Consider the following 17,701-nt stretch of genomic DNA (forward strand, 5'->3'; position numbering starts at 1 on the left):
CTTTTGGAAAGGATGGTTAAACCATCAGTTCATTTGCAATTCTAGTGTTAAACAAAAAGGTAGATAATTGGGGCACATTCCTGATCCTTAAAGCATGGAGGATTAGAAAAGTTAGGTTTGAACTTCCCCAGTAAGTTATGTGTTGTATTTTTATATTATTGTGGGCTTCATACTGATTCCAGGGATTAGCAAGTCTTCACAGGAGCTACCATGATCATCTACTCTTTCTTTTATATCCTCTTCCAGCTGCCTGAGTTTTACAATGTGGAAAAAGTGGGCCATTCTTGACATAGTTATATAGAGGAGTCAAACATTTTTGCCCCATTTGATGGCCTCAAAAGATTATCAAGATGGGGAGGGTAGAGGGTGCACAGGGGCCGAACTTTTCTGCAAGAAACTGTTCCCCTTTTTAGTTCGTCTTTACTATTGAGTTTCAAACCACTATGCTTTGCATATTAGCTAATCCTGATACTAGGTTCATGTTAAATGTTGAATCTCAGCAAGGCGGATACTCTGATGGTTCCTTTGTCATTCCTCTCTAGCATTCCTGGCCCTTCAGAGATCTTAGGCAATATTTCCTGCTGCTTCGTTAACAAGATAAATCTGCTGGATTTCTGTTGCCCTATGGCTCCCACACATTTGCATGTGCCAGGGGAAAGTGGGAGTACTTACACTTAAAACAGTTCATGGTTCCTGAATTTTCAGTTGATGCAGTTCTTGACAGCAGATAGCTTATTGAACTTGTAAATAAATTGCTTCTCCCAACAAATGTCCTGAAGCAATTTACAAGAATAATTTTCAAAATAAAATAAAATTAAGTAATAAAAAATACATAGGCATGAAAGTAAAAAAATCCAAATACATAGGCATGAAAGTAAAAAAATCATCAGTGCTGCCCAAATGCCTGGGAAAACAAAAGGATCTTTGCCCATGCCCAAATGATGACAAAGTTGGTGCCAGGCAGGCCTCACTGGAGACAGCATTCTATAGACTACTACTACAAAACTACTACAAAAAAGGCCCATTCTCGCCACTTATCAGCAATGAGGTGCAAGAACAAAAATGGTCACCAGTACCCGTCCTTAGAAACTAAAATTCATCCATTAACCACAGACCAGATAGCATTCTGGATGCTTCTGGAACCAGGGGGGCCAACTTTAATAAAATATTGGGGTGGGGGAAGGTAAGCCCCACCCCACATCATTTATTGATCACAAGATGGAGCGCGCGCACACACACACACACACTATTTGAATGGCAGTGCCCATCAACTATGAGGGGGGGACGGCCCCCTCAAATATTTTTTTGGGGGGGTGAAGGAACTTTGTTGTCCTCTAGGAGTTGGCTCCTATGCCTGGAACATTACCTGTTACAGTAGCAGACTCCAAGCTCCTATGAAGCTCCTCTTTATTTTTATTATCATTATTGACAATGTATCCTTTAGTCAGTTTTGCATTTGTTTAATTTAATTACTCTTTCGCATACACACTCTGAATAGCAAGCAGGACCTAACCATGAAACTGGTTTTACCTAGTAAATGTAAATGCTACCACCACAATGTATCTTGCAATGATAATACAGCATTAGAAAGAATAGCACAACATACAAAAGTTAAGATTTTGAGAGAAGGAAACTGCTCTGTCTTCTTAAATGTATTTTTGGGAAATATCCATATATATATACACACTGTATTCAGAAAGAGCTGCCATCATTAACTGATAGCCTGCATTCTTCAATTTCATTGCTTTCTTAGTGAGTTATAAACAGAAATAACTCTTTCTGTTTATTGTATAACTTACAGTTCAATTTCAAATTTGGATTTATTGTCCCCTGTATGTATGTTTCTGAGGCATGGAGATTTCACATTTTATAAATAATTCTGAAAAAAGAGAGTTGGTAATGACAAAAATCAACATAGCTTCATTTTAAAAGAATGATTACTGGAGAGGGAGATAGGCTACAAGATATAGAGCAAGTTTTGCCAATCATAAGCACAAAGGGAATAAAAAACTCAAAACGTAAGTGGTAGTCAGATAATATGATCAAATATGATCAATTTCTAAACAGACGTTTTTACCAAAATAGTTTTCACATTTGTCTTTTTAATGTTTAATGATTGCTATAACCCTGGTCTTTTGATCCAAGAAAGATATGAAGAACCTATGGAAACTACAGTATTTGAACATATATTTAGCTGACCACTAAGCCTTTAATCCCTACATTTTTATGTTCAGATAAAGAGGCACAAAAAAGCAATTTTAGCCCAGAAAGGAATACTGAAAATAAGTGTTGAAAGGAATAGTATGGTAAATCAATCAGCACTAAATCAGTTCTGAAGGCATTGGATTAAAAGAAGTGTCTGTATGGCCTGTTAACTGAAGGACAGCATGTTACCTTCTTGAATGACCACAAGGGCACTTCATGATAATAGTTAAGTTATCATTCACTGCAACACTTTTCATTAATCTCATAAAATGAAATATAGTAGTGAAAAGGCCAGTGGTCATCAACAAAGAGAGCCATGCACAAGCATCTGCAGATCAGCCCTAAAGATCTATGGAGTGACAGATGTCACAGCCAGATTTCATTCGCTTTTATAAACCTGAAACAGTATACTGTCAAGGTGGGTTAAAAAAAAATCCAAATTATATTACAGTATTAAAGTTTAGATAATTTGCAGTTCTAAAAATCAATATGTTTTTAACTTGCTCTTGGATTGGATTGTTTGTTTTTTATTGTTTATATTGTAAAGACCTTTGACTACAAACAACAAAGCTCAGACAGAGATGTGCTCTTGCATTTAAACTCCCTTGAAGCCTTTAGCTTTTCTTGCCTCTTCCTTCCTTTTGCAATTGTCATTATATGGGAAGAAAGGCTAATTTTACTTTTTTTTATTAGCAACCAGTGTGGTGTGGCACTGTGAGGCCATACTCATTATATTGGGATAAAACAAGGCCATGGCCCAAGCAGCTTGGATGTATCATTCCAGATGTACACCCCAGGTTCCCTTGAAATGTTTTGGATGATACTGGGATGCAGCTTTTGAAGCAAGCGTAGTCATGTGAAACCTGGGAAGAATGCTCAGTCATCTGGGGTATATCTGGGAAATTCTGGGGTATATCTTTCATATTGCATACTGCTTCACTGGTGCCCTTAACACTATTCAAAAAACACAGAAGCTAGGACCAATTAAAATGTCACCAACTAATAGGGAAGTGATTGATTTCTGCTAAGCGGGAATGTTAAGCAAAACAACAGTGGCTGGGGAGCTAGGCATGATGTTGAAGCCCCTAAGTCAGCAGATTATTTTAAATCTTATAATGGAGCACAGGAGGTGTTATGCAGACTTAACAGTGCAGTTCCATGCAAGTCTGCTCAGAAATAGTTCTTAACTGAGTTCAATGGGACTTACTCCCGGGCAAATGTTCACATAAACTGCAGCCTTAATTAGATCAGACCCTGCTAGGTGCTAAACTGAGACATACTGGGAGAAGGAAAATATAAACACTAATAAGTGCTTTGATCTGTCTTCAGCACTCAGCAGAACCCACAAGCTATGACCTTTGCTAAGGCAGAAAAAAAGAAATATGGCATCAGCAAAGCTGGATACTAATTTTAGGTGGTACACCAAGTTAAGAATTAATAAAAGACAAAGTAGGTGCATTTTTGTGTGTGTCCACTGCCAATGCTTAGCCTTTTCTTTTCTCCCACCCATATCATTTTACTGAACTTCATGTCAGAAGAAGAGTTCTGGAGAACCTGAAAGCTCACTAGTTTGTGGTTTTTACTTGGTCCTAGTAAAGGTATCATGCTACTGTGGATATTCTGGATTTTTTTTTGTTCCTAATAGACCAACACAGCCACCTACAATTTATGTGTTCTTTGCTATTGGGCTGCCTGTGGCAAGGTAGAGATTTTAAGTCATTTTGACTTGCTCTCTTTTATAAATGTATGGTTGTTCCAGTTTACTCAGTTGTACATGGGTGCCAAGTTTATTTTACTGTTAGACTGTTACCTGTTTAAGCACTGGTGCATATGACCAGGTAGCTACACAGAGACCATTGAAAATGCAACAGTTTGTGTGACACACCTTGAAAAGCAAAGAAATGTTCTGTCTCTTCATCATCATTAAACCGTGCTTTAGTTCATACAGTTGTAAAATGCTAGCATGAAGGATGCCAGCTGCTATTTCAGTACAGCTACAATAATGGAATTTAATGCCAGCTCCTTCGGTATGCATCCCTATATGTCAAGCGTTTACATCAGCCTTCTCTGTCTGATCCTCAAGACTCTCCCAAAGTTGTACCTCCTCCTCAGCCACGCCCATTATCCCCAGGCCACACCCTCAATGAACCCTCCCTTGTATTGGACCCTGAATATGTCTTTTGCCTGCCTGGGTGAAGGATTGTATGTTCAAATCTATTCTGATGTATGGAGGTAAAATTTACCTTCCTTGCTCTGCCCACATTTTCCTCTGGCCCTGCCCACCACTGGGATACAGCTCCTAAAAGGCTGCCCACAAAGGTATGCATCCCTCAGGCTGAAAAGTTTTCTCCATTCCTGGTTTACATGGTTGTGTATTTGTGTGTGGTGGTGGAATTTGTCAATATAATCCAAGGATAAAATAGCTCCTTTGTCCTCCAGATGGCTTGTCGAAGACTTTGTTAAGGGGTACATCAAGTAGTAACACATTCTGAATTAATCTTTATTGCTTCCGTTTCCTATGTTCACATGAAGAATGTAAGCCCATTGCTCTGCATTATGTTCCTTGTGTATCTGATTGAGCTGGTGCCATGTAATTTTTGTTAATGAAAATGTATTTCTGATCTCAGCCTGTTGCCTTTCAGCATCAGCATTAACTTCTGTGTTTTCTTTCCAGAAAGGCAGTAGTCAGTTTGTATTAGAGCATCTATGGCATGTGCTTTTGTTTGACTTGGCTGCTTTTCATCCACTTGTCATCTTTCCTCCAGCTTCTAGATTAAATTGTCTTATATCACATGTATCACTTTCCTTAGCAAAACAAAAAAACCCTGAGTGCATGTTAGTTGAGGTGGATTACAATCAAGATTGTTCTTTTCCTGATGTGTTGCACAAAAGAAAAGAAATTAAATGACTCTAAATGATTTGTTGTTTTCCTGTTTGCTGGCCTAAATTATGAGATCAGAGGCATTTTATGACAAAGTTTCAGTGTAACCAACCTAATTAATCGAAATGAAATAATCTTAAACATTTTTTCATGCATGTACACAGGTTCTTTTTTAGTGTTTACAAATGAGTTCCTAGCCTGGAATTGCCATTTGAAGATTTGGCAATTGTCATGAATTGTTGGTTTCATACTTCAATGTAGTAAATGAGCAGTTCACATTTATTTTTTAATAATATTGTTACCCATTTCTCACTATGAGGTCCCTGGGTGGGTTACAACAATTTAAAAACCAAACAAAAATGAAATCAGTTAAAACATGTCACAGATGAAAGAATTTGAGTGAGCCCTAAAATATTTACCTCAGGTGTCAAGGGTCTTTAGCTCCCCAAATTATGATCTAACCATATTATAGCCAGGGCAAAAATGTGAAATCGAAGACTAAAGAAGTTAGTTCCAAGTGCTAGACATGTTACCTCATGAAAACTAAGTTCCCAGTGCAGTGTTTCTAGAAAAACAGGAAGGCATGGGAACATTTTCAGGAAGGAAGGACAAAAGTGGGCGTGGCTTTCCTTCAACTTTGCCCAAGACCAATTGCCAACTGTGGGAACCTAACTAGGGAAAACTGGGAGTAAAATGGATGGGGAGGAAAGAATGCAGGAGAAAAGGAAGAGTTGTAGCTCAGTGGAAGTGTGCATGTTCTGCATACCAAATGTCCCAGTTTCGGTCCCTGGCATCTCCAATTACAACTGGCTAAATTGTCACAGGGCCACTGCCAATTGGAGCAAACTTCAAATTACAGCCCATTTGTTCTTCTTGTTGTTGTGTTTGCTGAAGTAAAGTACTGCTCTGCCCTAAAGTGCCACCACAAACATGATTGTGATAAAAATGTAAATTAAACTTTTTAAAATGGACAATCGGATATTTAGGACTATTGATATGACATATATGATTCCAAATTCACAACACTTGAAATCATTAGTCAGATGTTCTACAGAACCAAATCTACACTTTGTTTAAAAGTATAAATCTCTCAGGACAGACCTGCCTTTGTTCCAAACTACACTAAGGTCAACTGTCTAAACTCCAAAAAGAGACCACTGATCCATGTATCTTCAAGGAGATCAAACGTCTAAATACAAATAGAATAGTTACATACAAATGGATAATGACTGTTGTGACATTTCTGTGTCCATAGTTTTTAGGAGCACTAATCTGTCTCCTTAACTGAAATGTCACATTGAAGACTTTCTAGGCAATCGGGCAGAAAATTCCTATTTTTCATGACTTACCCTTGCTTCATAGGAGAGGCATGGCAGATAAACTTTCAGCTATCCTTTTTATATAATGTCAATGAAAAACCAAGGCCCTTCCATAATGGAGACTTGTACCCTTTTAAATGCCCATTTGTGAGGATGAATTGAGATTTAAAAAATTGTAAAGCCCTTTGCATCCTAGAAGTTCTTAAACACATACCCAAAATGTTGGTTTGTAGTCGCAGGGTGAAAGGAGCCTTTTCTGCATGTCAAGTCACTGTAGATAAATAGTTCTCCACAGGAGGGCAGTCCTACAGTGTAGACAATAGTTAGCTAGATGGACCTTTGTCTGAGTTGGTACAAGACATCTTCCTTCCAAACAAAAATAAATAAATGGTGCATTAAGAAAAAAAGACCAAAAAAATTTATGGCAATGGATTTATGGCAATGGACCAGATGCAGGCAGGGAAGGAGACAGAAAAGGAGAAAGTACTGATAGGGGAACAAAGAGACACTATGGGTAGAGGAGAGAAAGGAATTGTCTCAGGTCCAGAATGTCTAAGTACAATCGCATACATGTTTCTTCCATGATAGTACATATTTGATTTACATGTGATTATCAGTGCTGCTCCTTTCTACTGATAACTACATCAAATTATACTTTTTGTAACTATTTATTTACTACATCCATTTACAGAAGCATTCCCTAATGGATACATGCCATTAAGTTTCTAGCACATTCAAAGTAATGCTATTTTAAATATGATGAATGTGGATTTCCTCCTATTGGTTCTTGAGATTAGCGTGCATTATTGTATTATTTGTATATACTTGCATTATTGTAACAGAGTGGGATTGCAACCCCACGTGTCTACAAGAGTGCTTTTCTTCCCTTTCCCCAAAACTTTAGTTAACATCTAAGAGTTTGAACATCAACAATCCTAATGTGGTCCAGTGCTAATCTGCAGAAACATTGTAGTAAAATGTTACTGGAATGTATTGATTCTTAGGTTGGTTTCTACCAATATGATTTTAGCAACAAGAAAAGCAACTACACAGGTGTGGAAAGTTACTAAAGTATTACTGCTGCTTTGTCCAGCTCCCAATTTCACTCCAGATTCTCCTACCTCAATGTTAAGATGTATCAGTGTCAGCAGAATTATTTGTCACAGCTAAAACTTTTCCAAGCTCTAATTATATTGCACCCCATGGATTTCATGCAGCTAGAGGCCTTTTTATCATTTTATAAACTCAATTTCTGAATAGTTTTAAAATTCCACCATATTAATTCAGATTGAACTGAAATTCAGCACTGAAAGTAGTTCAGCTGACAGTGTTGTAAAGTGAGAGAAAACTCCCGTAAATAATACAGGTGTCATTGCTATATGCAAGCCCCTAATTACAATTTAAATCTGAAGTGGGCAGAACACCAGTGTAGTTGATCTTTGGATGATATGCAGAAGAGCACCAAGGATTTCTGATTCTCAGTTTTTTAAAAATGTAAATAACCTTTTTCCAAATTAAATTGCTGGAACACATGGCTTGGGGTTTTTGGGGTGTGGTGAGGGGCAGGATCAAGAATGCATTTTGAGTGAAAGGATTGTGACCTCAGTACCAATACGAAATCCTGTGCTAAGATTCCTTAATTCTAAGTGGATGTCTGCCCCTTGTCCTAAGCCACTATTTTGTCTCCAGCTGGTGGAGCTTGGGGTCTAGCAAAATAGATCTCTCAAGCTTGAAGTTCATCTGCCTCTGTTCTAGAGTGCTTGTTTTTTGTTGTTGTTTTTTTAGCAGTGGCTTCTGAACCAGGGTGCCCCATAGCATTTCAGGGCTTGTCCCAGGTGAGACAGGGTTTCTACAAGGTCCCATAAGTTGAAGTGGGGAATCCCAAAAGCTTTGTTCTATTCTGATGACTTGGTTGCAACCCACCCACCTACCCATTGCTATCATTTTTTTGTGACAAAGGAAACCAAGTTTACAAGAAATGCCCTTGAATGTGTGGGAAAGTGTGGGCAGAGAGGGAAGGAGGGATAGTCCATTTTGACTGAGAGGTTTAGAATTTAAGAGGGCTGTCCAATCACAATGCTTCATGAGAGTGAAGTTGAGAGAAACATATGTGTATTTGTCTCAAATGCTCATTGTTCTTTAGCAAGTTTTCTCTCCTGAGCAGACATAGAAGAGTTCTGCTGAATTAGGTGGTATCCCTCTTCCTACTGACTATACTTCTGAATCATTTTCAGTCTACCAGAAATAACACATTACATCTACCACCTTTATTTTCATTCTGGTTTTTTCTGTTCCAGTACTTCTGCACATTTTTTTTTATTATTGTGCAGTCTTATTCCTCTTTTCTCCTACTTTCAGTTTTAGGGCTGGTATTCATGTGTGATGTTCAGTTTGTTCTTCCTGTATTTTCCTTTTTAGTAGAGTTTTTATGCTTGCCACACTCTAGATCTGGGACTTCGCATGTGAATCTTTTTCAATTAAACTGAGCTATTTTATCTTATTTTTCAGTCTGCTTGTTTCTCTCGTGCACTCAGGCCCAGCCCCCAGTTGTGTGCGTGCCTTTCTCTGACTCTGCCAGAATGAAATTGTTAATTTAAGCCCCTTTTAAGCACCACACACACACACACACACACACACACACACCCTGTTATTCATGAGAGGCACATGCACCTGGCAACCCATGGGGTGCCCTAGCCCCCAACCCTACTGATAGGTTTAGACAAATGATGGTGGGTCTGGTAATGGCAGTAGCAGAAGTGTTAGCATCAGCAGCACTGTGTGTTCTGAATTCTCTCAAACTCAAACACAAGAGGAGCAATACTCAGCTTCTTTCTGAAGCTGGCATGAACAGTAGTGGGAGCAAGAGGCAGAGTATATTCTAGCATTGCTTTGAATCGGCAGTGGATCTGAAGCCATGCTGTCTGCTTGCGTTACAGGAAACAGCTTGCAGGAAACTAATGGTTTAATATGTCACAAATATACTATAGATAGTAGCCATAGGACAAAGGCCCCAGGTAAAAGGGACTGTTGAATTGAAAAAAGTTTGGCATAGAATAAATCACCTAATGATCTCGGTGCAGTAAAGGTTTCAGCTGGTGCAGGCATAGCAGAGGCTTGTGAAAGTACAAAGGAAGACAGTTGAGAGGAAGTACATAAACAGGAACCCAAGACTGTACAACTACAGCACATGAATCAAACTTGTGGTTAGCGCAAGTGGTGTGTTGAAATTTCTCAGTAGTTTTCCTATCCTGCAAAAGAGGCTTCAACAATAGAGATGGTAAAAGTTGGTTCTTCCTGAGGCAGAGTGGGATCCGGACCCTGAGTCAAACCAGGAAGACTATGAAGCACCTCAGGACGATACGAGCTGCTTCCCAAAGTGCAATATCGGTATCTGAACTGAATCTTGATGTTGGTGCTCCCCCCTGGCAACTGTTGATTTGAGGGCTAATTATGCTCAGTGCAAATGCTTCCATATTGGACGTGCCTACCAGCCTTCAAGCTAGAAAGACCTAGAGTTTTCTAAAATTACTATTAAAGATATACTGAAAACTGTTTATTCAATGTGATACTTTTTTATTTTCAGTACATCAGACACTTGGCATAAATATGTTCTTATACTGTGATTGGAATATAGACTTTTCTTTTTAAAAAACAACAACAACCAAAAAGCCTAATTATATTTAAGATTCATTATGCATTTTAGCACAAAGTACTTAAAAGTACACTAAGATCCTGAGGTGTTTGGTGTGTGATTTTTTTGTTTTTTGCTCAGTACTTTCATTAACCCTTCTTGATTCATGCAGTTGAAAGATTTCAGGGATGCAACACAGTTTTAGAAATATTGATTTCAGACTTCTGAAATAAAGTCCTGTGTATTCTCTTGTCCATTTCCTTGCACTCTCTGTGGTACATATCAGCAACTACTTAATCTTAGTCAGTTAAAGCTGACAGTTGACTGATAGGCAAGAGCTCTGTTCAGAGAAAAATCCAATCAGAAAAGCCTCTGTGGAGGCATCAAGTCTAGTTTAGGAGCCAAATGTTATTCTACAGCAATTCCATGGAGCACAAATGTAAAGGTTTGCCAATAGTCCATGGATCTGATTAGAGAAAGAAGTGAGGCATCCATCAATTGCCTTGTACTAAAGATGGGTCAAGACAAGAGTATTATGCTAGTCCAACCTTTTATGCTCAAAGAAATCTCAAACTTAGGAAACATGTTGAGAAGGAAAGTACCAGAGCACTAAGGCCAGTCAAATAAAATTTCATTTTGAGGAGGAGAGCCTTATCTAAAGGAAGTATGCAAGCCATAGCTCATCTTGGCAGAACTGGACTGTCTGCAAACAAATGTAAGCCATAGTGCAGGCAATATATTTGATTCCTTTGTAAATGTGATAGAAAAACATTAATAAAGAATTGCGGGAGGGTCAGCCAAAAATGAATCTGTGCAGTGTACTATCCTCACCATTCCAAATTAGGCAGGAATACATGTGATTTCTCTACTTTATATTGGTACTCTACTTATACAATGGGTATTGTGCGCTGTGCTAGTGTTAGGTAATAGTTGAAATAACTTTCCCATCACATATACACCTGTGAATTGGAGGTCACAGTTAATTACACCATAGATGTCACCCAGGAGGCAGAAAAATGGCACCCCCTCTGGGATCTGCAACCTGAATTGAAGAACTTGAAAGCTTGCCACATACTTCTCCTGATAAAGGTATTGCCCAACTGCAGATTTGGAAGTTGTTGTTTTTCCTTACGGAGCAACACAGTTTTCTTCTTTTTTCATATGCCTGAAATGAGCTGTTCCACGTTTGCTTGATGTGCTAAGGTGCTAGCCCTTACTGTGAGAAAAAGCCGAATGTATTAATATAGCGATATTAGCAAGATGTTTTATTATTTTATCTATTTAACCATCTGTTCATTTCTTGCATTCAGTACTGAAAATATGCAGTGTGCTTGGCCAAAAAGACCAAGAATAGATGGCATCAACATGGATTTAAGTACTTGTTAAATTATTGGCTCTTTGGCTTTTTTTCTCTCTCTTGACATTTCCCCGCTCCCTTTGCTAATGGAAAATGATTCACAATCATTTCACAGATGACAGGATTTCTATCTTTTAAGTGCAGAATGCTCAGCAGTATCTGCCAGAGTTGAAGGTTTTTTTTATTTCTGAGGGCTTGAGGACCACCCTTTCAAGAATCTGGTGAATTGTCTAACGGCCCAGTCTGTGAAACCTTTAAAGAACCCAGTACTTTTCTTGCAGGAAAGACAGCTTCAGCCTGCTTAAATATGGGAAACTGCATTAGCAGAATGTGAGAATTAGCAGCAGAGCACCTGAGCCTCCTGGCAGCAGGTTTCCTGGCTATACCTTCCTTTTGCTAGAAAAGCCCATTAGTTACTGGGTGAGCCAGGACAACTCCCAACACTCACATTCCAATTGGTTGGGCCAACATAGTATGAAGATCTGGGTCAGGCCGTGTAGGAAAAGCCATGCAAATCTTGCTGGTCTTTCTTCCCTTGAAGTACAGTAGGGTTTTAAAGACTCCTACTTTATCTTAAATTAAAAAAAAAATTAAGTTGAAAAAGGGGGGAAATAGTGTGTCTCTTTATCTTTCCCCAAATCCCTTCAGTCACAGAACCTGTTATAGATCTGTATAATTTACAGCTGCTGTATATAGCCTGTATTGCAATAATATACGGCATGTTTTGAAACTGGCATCGTTTAGAGGACTGAATCTCATTAAACCAATTTAGCTTTTCTAGAATGTGACCTGTACAGGGGAAAGTTCCCTTTCAAATGGCTTCAATTATCATTTGTTCTTTGTTGATTGCTTGGAAACCACAAATCAATATTGAAAGAATGATTGATGTACAACCATCACACTTGGTCTTTTGAATTTGATACACAACTCTGTGGGCGTATACATGCATTTATTTTGTGACAAGGTGGCAGAGAAAATGAAGATAATTTCCTCAAAGCTATACTTTTTCATCAGGGAATTTTACACCTAAAGTTATCAGGAATAGGAAGGGGGGAATAATTCTAGCCTTGGGGAAAATAAATCTTTCTAAAATGCCTATCTAAAAACATCACCTGCTAACCATTTAATGTACTTATAGTTTATTCCTTCCATAGCATTACTTTTTAATCTATTCTAGTCTGTGTACCTGGTAAGAAGGAAGCCTGGAGCCAATTGCAATTGCTTTGCAACTCATATCTTTAGCCACCAAGTTGTTGGCTTTTTTTCCCTTCCCTTTATTCCTCAAGGTTCCTGACTCTTGAGCTTTTAATGGAAATGATGCCTCATTAACACAAGTACCAACCATGTAGCTTCACTGCAGACTTTGGGTGCTTGAGTTTACCACTTCACTATCCTTTATTGTATCTGTAATGCTCTCTGGCAATGTCTAAATAAAAGGGGAAAGCCTTTGAAAGAAAAATAAAATAAGGAATTGAAATGTACATTAGCAATGTTCCAAAGAGCCATGCACATGCGGTATTCTGAACTTTTTTCTTTGAGCAGCAGATGTGTATGTACGCAAACACGCCTTATTATTATCATATAATTATTATTGTTATCATTATACCTCTTTTCTGAGCAGGAATTTATCCAAAGTGGGTTACAAAATTGGGGGGGGGGGCAGAAGAAAAAAATAAAACAATTTTAAAATGATAATGTGGCATTGCTCTACTTAAAAATGCATTAACATAGCCAGAAAGAACACAATTCAACCTGACCATCTCCCACCTAATAAACATGCTTGGAAGGCTAGTGGGAGTGGAGGGAGTTTTCTGGGCCGTCCGAAAACCCTGTAAAGTATCAATTTGCCATATATCCAGTCAGGGATGCCAACTTGAATAAAATATTTGGGGATCGCATATAAGCCCCACCCCACATAATCAATCACGTGATGTGATACAGGCACACCATTTGAATTACCTTTGGGAGGCAGGCCCTTCAAATATGTTATTGAGGAAGCCAAAGGGACTCCCATGGCATGTTTGTAGTTCTGATCATAGAATCACAGAATTGTAGTGCTGGAAGGGACTCCGAGGGTCACCTAGCCCAACCCCGAGTAAAACAGAAATCTCAACTAAAGCATCCATGACACATGGCCATCCAACCTCTGCTTAAAAACCTCCAATGAAGAAGAGTCCACAAACTCCCAAGGAAGTCTGTTCCACTGCTGAACTGTCAGGAAATAGTTTCATAACACACAGAGTGACCCTCTATGCACTGGCTGCAAAAAAAGGGGGGTGAGAATCAGGAAAAAGAAATTAAATAAAATCGCTATAAATTGTTGTGCTGATTCAGAGGTTTAATCTGAAATTAAGCTGGATTTGGGTTTGTTGGTGTCTCTGGTAACATTTCTCTTACATCATGGTTGTTCTTCCGTTGGGGATGTTGGCTCATATTATGGATGTATGATCTGTATTTTATTCATACTGTTGCTGTGGGTTTGTCATGGCTATGGCTAGAACAAAAAACTTACACTGAATGGTAGAATGGATATTTGAATATTTTCAAACAGCAATGGCTGCCTATTGCACCCTTGTGCAAAAGGCAGATAACATTCTGCATTTATTTATGAAAGCAAAGTAAGTTCTAGTGATCTTAGCCAAGCGCCTTCAATTCTTTCCTCCACAATTTCTGTTTTCTGTGCTCAGTTTTGTTTGGCCTTCTATGTGAATATTCATTTACCTCATGAGACCATTGCAAGGAAATAAGGTTTGGTATAGCAATAATAATAAAAAAGTGTCATCATATAAACACTTATTAGAGGCCTACAAACTTCAACGCAGCAAAATCTAAACTATGAGATCTACCAAACTGAAGGGTTCCACAATGCAAATTTAAATTGATTCAGCTTCTGTTGTCTATGTAGTTAAGATCATTTGTTAGGCCTCATTCTTACAAACGTTGTGATTAAAATTTCCTGCAGTTCAAAATATCTTGCCATCTTTCATTCATGAGCCTTGGTTTCTTAATATGTGTTGCTTTTTCTTTTTGCCTAATGTACACAATATCATTTTGTATCTAAGCAACAACATTACCAAATAATAGAAAAACATAACATGTAATAAGGTGCTATAATTCTGATGCTGTACTAGGGAGCTGGGGGGTGGGAGAGACAGAACTAATTTTTTAATTATGCGCCATGGAGCTATTGCAAATGTACTGTGAGATAGGGAGAATGTGCAGTGTTGCAATTTCAAATCCATTGTTTTTATTATACAAACTCATTCATATTGCCTTCTGAAACTGTGCATTTAATTCCACGAAGATTATAAAATACAGATATTATTTAGATAACACATTTCAATTAGCTGCTCTAACAGCACAGTCCTACACATGTCTACTCAGAAGTAAGCCCCATTGAGTTCAATGGGACTTACTCCAAAGTAATAGGATTGTAATCTAAATCTAGTTTAAACCGTCTTTATAGTCACATATCAATTATAACATAACCACAGGAACTAACATCTCTGAGCTTCATCAAAATCAATCAATTCTCTTAGGCTGAATCTGGAATGGTTGTTTCAATGGAATTGCTCCCACAGGCAGTTTAGATCCATTTAGTCTTCAGCTCTATAATGCATTCCGAATCAGATTATCCCTCATAATATATTCCTACGTAATGTTTTATTTCAGCAGCAACTTTTGCCATATAGAATAATAAATGAATCTGCAAACTTGCTAGAGCTGTCTGTGACAAGGGTGGAATCTACACACATATAAAAACTGCTGTGAAAATACTTTTTTTTTAAAAAAAAAAAGGTTTGAAAAATACACTGAATTTGGCATAGCTCACTGTCACCGTCTATTGTCACATTTGTATACTGCACCTTACGAAACATTTAAAATGTTTTATTTGTTGCTGTATAGCTGAGTCCAAGGACTGAATGTATTTCATACTTCCATGGTTAGCCTATGGAAGCACAAATCATACTGGGAATCACAGTTTTCATTTACAAAGAAATTGCAAGTGGGTCATGGTCTGAGGACCATCTTGTTGGTCTGGGTCTGGTCAGAGCATTCTGCCTTAAATTTCATTATGGAAGAAAGGCAGGCTATAAATAAAGTAATCCTTTATTTATTTGCATTACTGTACTGCTCTTTTACCTTTTTACTGCTCTTTAAGAAAATGTTATCTGGACAATGCAGATAGAAGTGAAAATCTGGAAGTATAAAAATAAAGCATGGACATAAAATACCATATAAACAGTATGTGTGTGTGTTTAATTACAATAAAAGAACATCAAAATAAAACCAGCAACAAAAAACAATAGTGCAGAAAAATTTAAAACAACTAAAAATGATAAAAGCATGTATAAAATATTGAATAGTAAAACACCACTATATGACTCCCAGTGCTTTTCTGAGCACAATTCAAAGTGTTGGTGCTGACCTTTAAAGCCCTAAATGGCATCAGCCCAGAATACCTGAAGGAGCATCTGCACTCCCATCGCTCAGGCCGAACACTGAGGTCCTTCTCCAGGGGTCTTCTGCTAGTTCCCTCAATGCGAGAAGCGAAGTTACAGGGAACCAGGCAGAGGGCCCTCTCAGCAGTCACGCCGTCCCTGTGGAACACCCTCCCTTCAGATGTCAAAGAAACAAACAACTATTTGACTTCTAGAAGACATCTGAATGCAGCCCTGTTTAGGGAAGTTTTAAATATCTGATGTTTTATTGAGTTTTTATTATTCTGCAAGGAGCTGCCCAGATTAGCTGGGGAAACCCAGCAAGATGAATAGGGTATAAATAATAAAATTATTATTATTATTCCTGTCCAGATAGGGGTGCAGCTGGGCCCATTGATGTTCGTCTGAGAGGGGGTGCAGAGGCAGCTGCTTCAGGCACAAAAATTATTAGGGGCGTAACCCAAGCTACAGCACTGCACTGCAGCGGTCCCAAAGGTGCTGCAAAACTGGGAGGGAGATGTATCCTTTTCCAGCAACACAGTATGAGCGTCTCTCAGGCAGCCAGTTATCTCGCTGCCCACTCCTTTCAGCACCTTAGTTCCGCAACCTTTGCTCAGAGGCACATGCACCACATGCTTCTCACATGCTATGGCTGCCACCACTGCCATGCACCCTGGATTGCTTCTGTGCCAGTTGGCCCCCTTGGCTCTCTCATGCTCCCACTTTGGTTCAGAGGCAAACAGGGCCCCTGTGGCATCACAGAGCCCCCAGTCCAGGCCTCTGCATGGGAGCAGGCAGTTGCAGGGATGTTGAGACGCTGCCAGTGTGTCAGCTGTGTGAACCTTGACTGACAGTGCACCAGCTCTTAGGCTGCACTGGTGAAGCTTCCTGTGAATATCCTATAGAGAGCTGAAATGGCTGGTGCAGGGTGAGCCACAGCGATGGAGGGGCTCCAGTTGGGCAGTTGGAGTCTGTGTCCAGCACCACCTGGGAGAGCCCGCATCTCAGAGGTTGTGCTAAAAATTGGGGGAGGAGGATCCACCGCGATATGCTAGCCCCCTTTCCCATGGTGATGCCGCCCTCTTTTGTGTCTTGTCCTAGGCACTGGCAACTCACACTATGCCACTTCTGGGCTACCAGCCAAAACTTATGAATGGCATATCATAGCTGTGTGTGCGCTCAGTACTGTAAGGTGTGTGTGTGTGAGAGAGAGGAATTTTAGATAAGACGCAAAGCTGTTCTCAAGCACAGTGTGTTTACAGATGACACTTGCAGTCAATATTTTGTATCAGTACCCATATGATTGTGAGTAAACATTTTGTGTTAACATTCATGATGATGTTCAGTAAATAATAATTTGAGTTTCTAAAATGTGTGTGTTACAGCCTGTGGAGTGGAAGTAAAATATTCCTTATTACAGCAAGAATACTTGCTTAGTCTGACTAAGAATCATTTTATTTCCATAGTGCTAGATATTGAAAGGGAACTGTTTTCCCATGTGTAATGATTTGCCTTTCCATAGACTTAATTAGGACATTGTGAATCAATATGAAACCAGATCTTGTTTACACTTAAAGTCATTGATTGAACATTGTTTTCAATGGCATTTCCATCTTCCTTTGGAAAATTGTCATTATTTTTTTAAAACATGGCATTTATTTCCATTTCAAAGAAGTGCCTTTCATTTTGCATAAATATACAAATTTTCAAGCTGCACAGACAAAAGATTCACTGCTTGACAGCTGGCATTATCTTTGGACTATTGTTCAGGTAGTTGGAACCAAGTTAGCTTTTACCTATTGCTATTTTATCATTTGCCTCACACCTTCAACAGAGCTACAGTCTCAACCTGACCTGCTGAAATTG

The 17,701-nt window shown here is 38.9% G+C and overlaps 1 pseudogene across 3 annotated transcripts in view; it reads left to right on the forward strand.

Annotated features, from left to right (window-relative positions):
• LOC310845680 (heparan sulfate glucosamine 3-O-sulfotransferase 1 pseudogene) overlaps window positions 1-17,701 on the forward strand; it is an 80,023-nt pseudogene that overhangs the window by 59,061 nt on the left and 3,261 nt on the right. The gene's annotated exons all lie outside the window — the stretch shown is intronic.

The sequence above is a fragment of the Podarcis gaigeae genome, assembly GCF_964106915.1.
Source record: "Podarcis gaigeae genome assembly, chromosome: 5".
Lineage (NCBI taxonomy): Eukaryota > Metazoa > Chordata > Lepidosauria > Squamata > Lacertidae > Podarcis > Podarcis gaigeae.